The 8,600-nt window shown below is 39.3% G+C and overlaps 1 long non-coding RNA gene across 1 annotated transcript; it reads right to left on the reverse strand.

The window, feature by feature from the left end:
- Positions 1 to 541: 541 nt before the first annotated feature.
- Positions 542 to 5,814, reverse strand: LOC106591185 (uncharacterized). The gene is made up of 2 exons (XR_006764442.1): positions 5,329 to 5,814; positions 542 to 851 (listed from the first exon to the last, which is right to left on the reverse strand). It is a non-coding gene; the product is annotated as an uncharacterized lncRNA (long non-coding RNA).
- Positions 5,815 to 8,600: the final 2,786 nt, after the last annotated feature.

Consider the following 8,600-nt stretch of genomic DNA (forward strand, 5'->3'; position numbering starts at 1 on the left):
CTAATTTCCTGCATTCTACACATTTTGTCATGGGGCAGAGAAATGTTTCTTGTTGCAACTATAACGCTAATATCCTGCAGTTCTACACATGTTGTCATGGGGCAGAGAAATGTTTCTTGTTGCAACTATAACGCTAATATCCTGCAGTTCTACACATGTTGTCATGGGGCAGAGAAATGTTTCTTGTTGCAACTATAACGCTAATATCCTGCAGTTCTACACATGTTGTCATGGGGCAGAGAAATGTTTCTTGTTGCAACTATAACGCTAATATCCTGCAGTTCTACACATGTTGTCATGGGGCAGAGAAATGTTTCTTGTTGCAACTATAACGCTAATATCCTGCAGTTCTACACATGTTGTCATGAGGCAGAGAAATGTTTCTTGTTGCAACTATAACGCTAATATCCTGCAGTTCTACACATGTTGTCATGGGGCAGAGAAATGTTTCTTGTTGCAACTATAACGCTAATATCCTGCAGTTCTACACATGTTGTCATGAGGCAGAGAGAAAACGACTGTGTAACGAAGACGCTGTGAGTTGAGAAGCAGGTGAAACGTTTAATAAAACAACAAACGAGACAACATAACAGTAGCGTCTTTGCATGTACACAGGATCAATACTGACTGGGGAAGGAACCTAAGGGAGGGCCAGATATAGGGGTGGTAATAAGTAAGGTAATGGAGTCCAGGTTTGCCTCATGACAACGTGCAGGTGCTCGTAATGATGGATCCCAGGACCGGCGGTTAGTATACCGGCGACGTCAAACACCGGAGGGGAGGAGCGAGAGCAGACGTGACAGACTGCCACCTCTCATTGAAGCCATGGAAGTTCACGGCCGACCGCACCACTGCAGGCATTGTTAGCAGAAAACAGGATCCCCCATAATAGTGAAATAAATAAATAGAAAGTCAATCATGGTACCAATAAATGCTTCTAATACACCAGATGTATGTCCTTGAACCGATTATGTTTAAATCTCATTTAAAAAGCATTTTTGAAACGGTCTGTTTGAGATACAAGTTTGAGGTGGCTTTTTTAAAGTATTTTTTCTCCAATTAATGCTTCGGCCACAAATACGAGTATAGTCAAAATTATTTGGGTATGAGTTAACAGAACATTAACTTTTAAAAGTTTGATTTTCACTGGACAATTACTTTAAATTACAGTGCATTTATGTAAAAAAATATAGTATTGAAGAATTGAGATGGAAAATGTATAATAGGTGGAGTACTGTGGATACCAATAGGCTCATGTTGCCCAAGGTTTAATAACAAACATTGTAGATTAATAATATTACATTGTATTGTATTACACCCTCTAAACTTCCACGGATCCCTGGGGCAAAATGTGTTTTTTCAGTTGTTGGATCCCCCGCTCCCTTTTGCCCTCAGAACAACCTCAATGCGTTGGAGCATGGACTCTACAAGGTGTCGAAAGCATTCCACAGGGATGCTGGCCCATGTTGACTCAAATGCTTCCCACAGTTGTGTCAAGTTGGCTGGATGTCCTTTTGTCTTGCCCATTTACCTTCTGAATGGCACACATACACAGTACATGTCTCAATTGTCTCAAGGCTTAAAAACTTCTTTAACCTGTCTCCTCTCTTTCATCTACACGGATGGAAGTGGATTTAACAGGTGACATCAATAAGGGATCATATCTTTTTCCTGAATCCCCTGTTTTCAATACAGGTATAACGACACTGAGCTTTTTTTTCGAAAATGTTTTATGAGGTTGGAGAACACATTTGGGAGGGATCTTGAAACTTTGCCGCAAGTGGATCTTTTAGCAAGACAATAACCCCAAGCACACATCAAAATCCACAAAGAAATGGTTCATTGACCACAAAATAAACATTTTGAATGGCCGTCTCAGGATTTGATCCCCATTGAAAACCTGTGGTTTGAATTGAAGAGGGCAGTCCATAAACGCAGACGAAGGATATCAAGGATCTGGAAATATTCTGTATGGAGGAGTGGTCTAAGATCCATCCCAATGTGTTCTCCAATCATCATTAAAAAAGTGTTTAAGGCTGTGTTGTTATCCTCGCAAGGGGAGGATGCTAGAGTATTAAAAACAGGGGTGCCAATCATTTTGATAATTTTGTATTACTTGTTTAACAAAATCTCTTGCTCTGAGCACTTGCATTAGTATAAAATAATATAATTTTCCCTTTTTTTGCATTCAAATACTGTAGAATTAGTAGTATTTGTATTATATATTTTATATAGTATTTTTTGCTCATCTTTCTCAAGGGTGCCAATAATTTGGGACTTGACTGTATGTAATCAAATAGTCCATATTTCAGAGGTACCTTTTGTATGAGGTAAGATGTTCCTTCTAAATCTTGTTATTGCGTAACATTTTTATGCTTGTCTTTGAAACGAATAGTCCAAGAGTACCCAATGTTCAGAACCAGATTTTGGTTTCAGCTGACAACTACATACCTTTGCCTTTCAATCTCCTACACAATATCCCCTTGACTGGTGTGCATGAAGATATCAAGAGAGACAGACATCTAGCAAGAAAAAGTCAATTGGAGGGAACACTGACAGATCAGCGCAACAAGACCATGGATTTTTACACTGGCTGCAGTGAGCAGAAAGCAAGAAAACTCAATAAAAAATGTGAAGGAAATGCGTAAAATAACATTGTGAATCCGACTGAGTGAAAACAATTCACAATTCTCCTACATTTACAGTCCTAGTTATCATTGCCCAAAACAAAGGGAATCATTTCAAACATCTCACACATTTTTGCTTATTGTGTCCATTGACTAGAATTCATATATATTTGGGTTAAAAGACCAATTCAGTGGAAAAACAAAATGGGGTAAAAATAGCCCAGCCCAGTTAATATTGACTGCAGCTGCAGCTCCTCAGGCAGCAGCACTCCCACTTCATCTTACGTTAGGGACACAGATCAAGGGTTCTCCAGGGACTGACAGTATTCTTCAAGCTAATTACATCCAGTTTATTTGGGGTGTCAGGTAGCCTAGTGCCTAGTGGTTAGCGCATTGGGCCAGTAACCGAAAGGTTGTTGGATCGAATCCCTGAGCTGACAAGGTAAAAAATCTGTCATTCTGCCCTAAATAAGGCAGTTAACCCACTGTTCCCTGGTAGGCTGTCATTGTAAATAAGAATTTGTTCTTAACTGACTTGCCTAGTCAAAATAAAAGGTTAAATTGACAGCACCTTGTCTCTGCAAGCCAAGTAGGAAGGTTAGTTCACCTCACAAACCAGAGTCCATTTTTTTTTTTTGATTAACATCGAGGATGAGTGCCATGGGAACTATCGGTATGGCCCAGCAGGACCAGCCTAAGTGACAGGCCTCACATGTTTAATATAATGCACACAAAATAATGGAGCCCTTAACCTTCACGGCACATTCAACGTTTTTTTTTGCTCTCCATGCAATCCTCGCACGCAGACGTATGTGTGTGTGCAACAGGCTGAATGAAGCTAATGAATCCAACATGGACAGAGAGGCTGCATTGTTTTGTTCATCATGAACCATGCCTATAGACCAATCACCATGACTAATTAGCTCAACTAAGAGCAGCAATTTACTCTACAGGCCATAATGGGAGGTGGAAGCTCAACTTGCAATATTTAATGCTCTTATATAATGACACATAACCAGTGGTGTAAAGTACTCAAGTAAAAATACTTTAAAGTACTACTTAAGTCATTTTCTGGGGGTATCTGTACTTTACTATTTATATTTGACAACTTTTACTTTTACTTTGCTACCTTCCTAAAGAAAATAATGTACTTTTTACTCCATACATTTTCCCTGACACCCAGAAGTACTTGTTATGTTTCGAATGCTTAGCAAGACAGGAAAAAGGTCAAATTCACACACTTATCAAGAGAACATCCCTGGTCATCCCTTCTAACTCTGGCAGACTCACTAATCACAAATGCGTTGTTTTTAAATGATGTTCGAGTGTTGGAGTGTGCCCCTGGCTATCTGTAAAAAAAAAAGGCAATAAAAAAATGGTGCTGTCTGGTTTGCTGGGAGTTAAAAAAATGAACCCCAAAAGGTTCTTTGAGGAACCATGATAAGGGGTTCTTCGAAGAACTTATAGGAGTTCCCACAAAATGTTCTTCAAATAACTTTTAGGGGTTCCCCCACAGTTCCAATTTGAAGAACCCCTAAAGGATACTCCAGGAACCTTTACTTTTTAGAGTGTATATTGATAAAAGTCACCTGGTCCGAGAGACATTTACATAGTTATACACAGCCCAATTTGGGATGATTATTTTAGGGTGAAATAGTGGCCACAACAGACAGACCTGAAATCGACCATAATTCGACGTCCTTGGACGTCATGTGCTGACTGGGTATGACCAAAGTTATTCTGTTTAGCTACACTTTGTAGTACATTTTTACACTATAATTAATGTTTCTGATGCCACATCGCCCGTTTTCAAAGGGAGTCGTTGGTTTTTAGGGGCAGTCGCTTTTTAGCTTTTTGTCTGAAAGTATTTTCTCAACTGCGATACCAACTCCACTCTATAAGGAATGTGAAATGATTTATACTTGTACTTTTAATACTTAAGTATATTTTAACAATTACATGGCGCTTTATTCCTGAATCCAGCTATCCGTAGATCTATAGGTGACTCCTCGCTTGCTCTGTTGATCTTTGTTGTGTTTGTTAACCATGTACAGTAGTCTCATCGTTCTACTCCCTGTCAATATACTGTGGTCTCAATCACACTCATCTAATGAACAGGCACCCCACCCAGAGCACGTCACTCCATCAACTGTCCTGCTGTCTGCAGCTAGGGAGAGCCAGCAGCACAGGACTTAGTGAACAAAGCAACACATATTGTGAGTGTGACTGTATCTGTGTGTACGGTATGAGAAGAGCGATACAGAGACACAGAACGTCATTGTTCTCTACACTCAATCATAAAAGTTCACTTTCCAAAGCACATCTTTGTTTTTGTTTTTTACCTGGAAGCCATATCAAATATATCTCAGATTATAAGTAAATGCATAGTAACAGCTCATTACCACAATTAAACTAAACAACACAGCCTCTGTCGACACATCATCTGGCTTCAGACAGAAGCTGTTGAATATTTTTTACCGCAAACATAACATACAGTCTGCAAGCGTATGAAATATACATAACTCGGCATCTAGTAGATATTCAGTTTTCCCGATTATAAACAGATAGAAATGCCATGCACCACAAGTGATTCATTTCAATAAAAAGGCTTACTTCAAGTCTAGCAAACCAAACACTATAATTTCAGTACAACATGCAGTTGAACACATGTACAGTATATAAACTATCAAGAGAATCTCACCTGCATTGTCACTGCACTTGTTAAAAGTCCACCTTTAGTGCCTGCAATATTGTGGAGAAGTATATGGTCCAATGGTCATTGATGCCCTTTTCGGAGTAAATCCGGCTGATAGGAGACAGGAAATGTATAGTCCTTGTATCACGCTGCCTCCACAGAATTCGTACACCTACAGTAGACAGAGAAGCACTGCGTCACTGTACTGTCTTTCTTGCATTCTTTATTTACTTCACTCTCTGTGTTTCAGCCTTCGCTATCTGTCTGTCTCTCTCTCACTCTCTCTCAACCTCTTTTGCTTTCTCTCTCTCTCTCTCTAGTAGTCTCTGAGTCTCTCTCACATGAGCACGCTTTCTCGCTCTTCCACAATTACAGCTGCAAGCTACAGTCCACACAGAGCAGCTTCTCTCTCCCAGTCTCTTTCCCCCACACTTTCCCTCCCCCTTCTGTCTCTCACCACTCCAAGCGACTTATATGCCCTATGTCTTGTGCGCTCTCTACACTCATAAAAAAGGTGCTATCTGTCCCCATAAGAGAACCATTTGACTAACCTTTTTGGTTCCAAGTAGAACACTTTTGGTTCCTGATAGAAACTTTGAGGTTCCATGTAGAACCATTTCCACAGAGGGTTCTACATGGAACTAGTGCTGAGCGATAAGTGTTTTTTGAGCTCGATTCGGTTTTGGGTTCGATTATAAAAAATAATTATGTTTTTTTATTTTGTTTACGATAATTTTTTTCAAAATTAAATGCATTATGAAATAATGACATTCAAATGATTTTAGAGCTTTTTAATTGAAATTCTAAAGCCAACAACAGTGAACATTCACATTCAATTATTTCTGTCAGGTCCACATTGGGTTGACATCAATAGAAAAATTGGAAATTGCTATGAAATAATACAATATTTCAGTTGTGTATATTACTTAGTTTTATTTGATGGCTTTATTATTTTTAATTCCTTAAAGTCATCATCTCATCTCTGCTCAGGCAGTAGCAGCTAGCCAGACAAAGTTATCTCTGCGCACCCTGTACTGTACTGTCTTTAGTCATCCTATTCAGCTAGGCAAGCCTGCCTAAGTATGTTGCAGAGCTGTCTGACAAAATTATTTGACTAGCTCTTCAAAGTAGATAACCAACCTGGACTGGGGGTAGATGTAACTTAGTAAACGAAATCTGGGACACTTCAATTATACTGAACAAAAATATAAATGCAATGTGCAACAATTTCAAAGATTTTACTGAGTTACAGTTCATATAAGGAAATCAGTCAATTTAAATAAATTCATTAGACCCTAATCTATGGATTTCACATGACTGGGAACACAGATATGCATCTGTTGGTCACAGATACGTAAAACAATATTGGCCTCATTATGGGCCTCAGAATCTCGTCACGGTATTTATGTGCATTCAAATTGCCATTTTTTTGTTGTCTGTATTTTATGCCTACCCATACCATAACCCCACCGCCACCATGGGGCACTATGTTCACACGTTGACATCAGCAAACCTCTCGCCCACACAACGCCATACACGTGGTCTGCGGTTGAGAGGCCGGTTGGTCGTACTGCCAAATTCTTTAAAGCAACGTTGGAGGTGGCTTCTGGTAGAGAAATTAACATTAAATTATCTGGCAACAGCTTTGGTGGACATTCTTGCAGTCAGCATGCCAATTGCACGGTCCCTCAAAACTTGAGACATCTGTGGCATTGTGTTGTGTGACAAAACTGCACATTTTAGAGTGGCCCTTTATTGTCCCCCAGCACAAGGTGCACCTGTGTAATGATCATGCTGTTTATTCAGCTTCTTGATATGCCACACCTGTCAGGTGGATGGATTATCTTAGCAAAAGAGAAATGCTCACTAACAAGGATGTAAACAAAATGTGAGAGAAATAAGCTTTTTGTGCGTATGGAACATTTCTGGGATATTTTATTTCAGCTCATGAAACATGGGACCAACACTTTACATGTTGAGTTTATATTTTTGATCAATGTAGTATGATGTTACGAATTACAATTCGTATGATATGTTGCTAATTGCAATTTGTTATGAATTGCAAATAATGCAATATGTTATGAATTTGCAAAACTTCAAATTTGTTGTGGCTAACGTTAGCTAGGTGGCTAACACTAACCTTAACTAGGTGGCTAACGTTAGCTAGGTGGCTAACACTAACCTTAACTAGGTGGCTAACGTTAGCTAAGCTAGAGGATAGGGTTAGGGGTTATTGTTAGGGTTAAGGTTAGGGTTGAGGTTAGGAGTTTGGTTAAAGGGATAAGGTTAGGGGATTTTTTAGCTAACATGCCAAGTAGTTGCAAAGTAGCTAAAAAGTAGTTGCTAATTAGCAAAAATGTTAAAGTTGTACATGATGACATTCAAATACACAACCTTTGGGTTGCTAGACCCAACCACCCCGACCAACCACCCAACTTTTGTTTTTGCCATAATTAACCTTCTGTCTTATGTAACCATACCAAACATAACACATCATACTAATTTGGAGGTCCCGGATTTACATTTACTATGTTACATCTAGTCTATGAGACCAGGCTGAGTTAAGGCATACTTTCACAAACTGTCTCTATCCCTCTCTCATTGTTGTGTTGTGTACATCTCCTATGTGGTTTATGCGGTCTGTGTGTATCTAACCTAAAGTAGCAGGCGTAAAAGTTTCTCTCTGTCCGAGCTGGAAAGAACAGCCAGCTTGCAGAGGTGCAAAATGTACTCAATAGTCATAGTTGAGTAAAAGTAAAGATACCTTAATAGAAAATGACTCAAGTAGTAGTGGAAGTCACCCAGTAAAATACGACTTCAGTAATTAGATTTTTATTTTAATTTAACTAGGAAAGTCAGTTAAGAACAAATATTTATTATTTACAATGACGGCCTACCCTGGTCAAAACCGGACGACGCTGGGCCAATTGTGCGCCACCCTATGGGACTCTCAATCACGGCCGGATGTGATACAGCCTGGATTCAAACCAGGGACTGAAGTGACACCTCTTGCACTGAGATGCAGTGCCTTAGACCGCTGCGCCACTCAGGAATAAAAGTCTAAAAGTATTTGGTTTTAAATATACTTAAAATAAATGGAATTGCTAAAGTAAAAATAATTTCAAAATACTTATATTAAGCAAACCAGATGGCACAATGTTTTTGTGGATAGCAAGAAAGACATCTGCCTCACCTGCCCTGAATGACGGGTTGCCACTGGCTAGTACACATGATTCAATTATTTTGGATAAGATATTTGTATTTGTCAAAAGGGCAGT

The sequence above is a fragment of the Salmo salar genome, unplaced genomic scaffold (genome assembly GCF_905237065.1).
Source record: "Salmo salar unplaced genomic scaffold, Ssal_v3.1, whole genome shotgun sequence".
Classification (NCBI taxonomy): domain Eukaryota; kingdom Metazoa; phylum Chordata; class Actinopteri; order Salmoniformes; family Salmonidae; genus Salmo; species Salmo salar.